The following is a 227-nucleotide window of genomic DNA, read 5'->3' on the forward strand; positions in this document are numbered from 1 at the left end:
GAGAAGAGATTGAAAACGAGTTGGATTCATATTTTGGTTCTAAACCTACAGAATTTTACAAGCGAGGCATTTATAAGGTTGTTGAAAGATGGAATGAGGACATTGAAAGCAATGGAGAATATGTTAATGAATAAACATTTCCATAGTCATTGGCTTATTCACTTTTTTTTACCTTAGATCTTTAAATCGAACATTACTTTTGCATCAACTTGATATATATACGTATG

The sequence above is a fragment of the Octopus bimaculoides genome, chromosome 8, assembly GCF_001194135.2.
Source record: "Octopus bimaculoides isolate UCB-OBI-ISO-001 chromosome 8, ASM119413v2, whole genome shotgun sequence".
Lineage (NCBI taxonomy): Eukaryota > Metazoa > Mollusca > Cephalopoda > Octopoda > Octopodidae > Octopus > Octopus bimaculoides.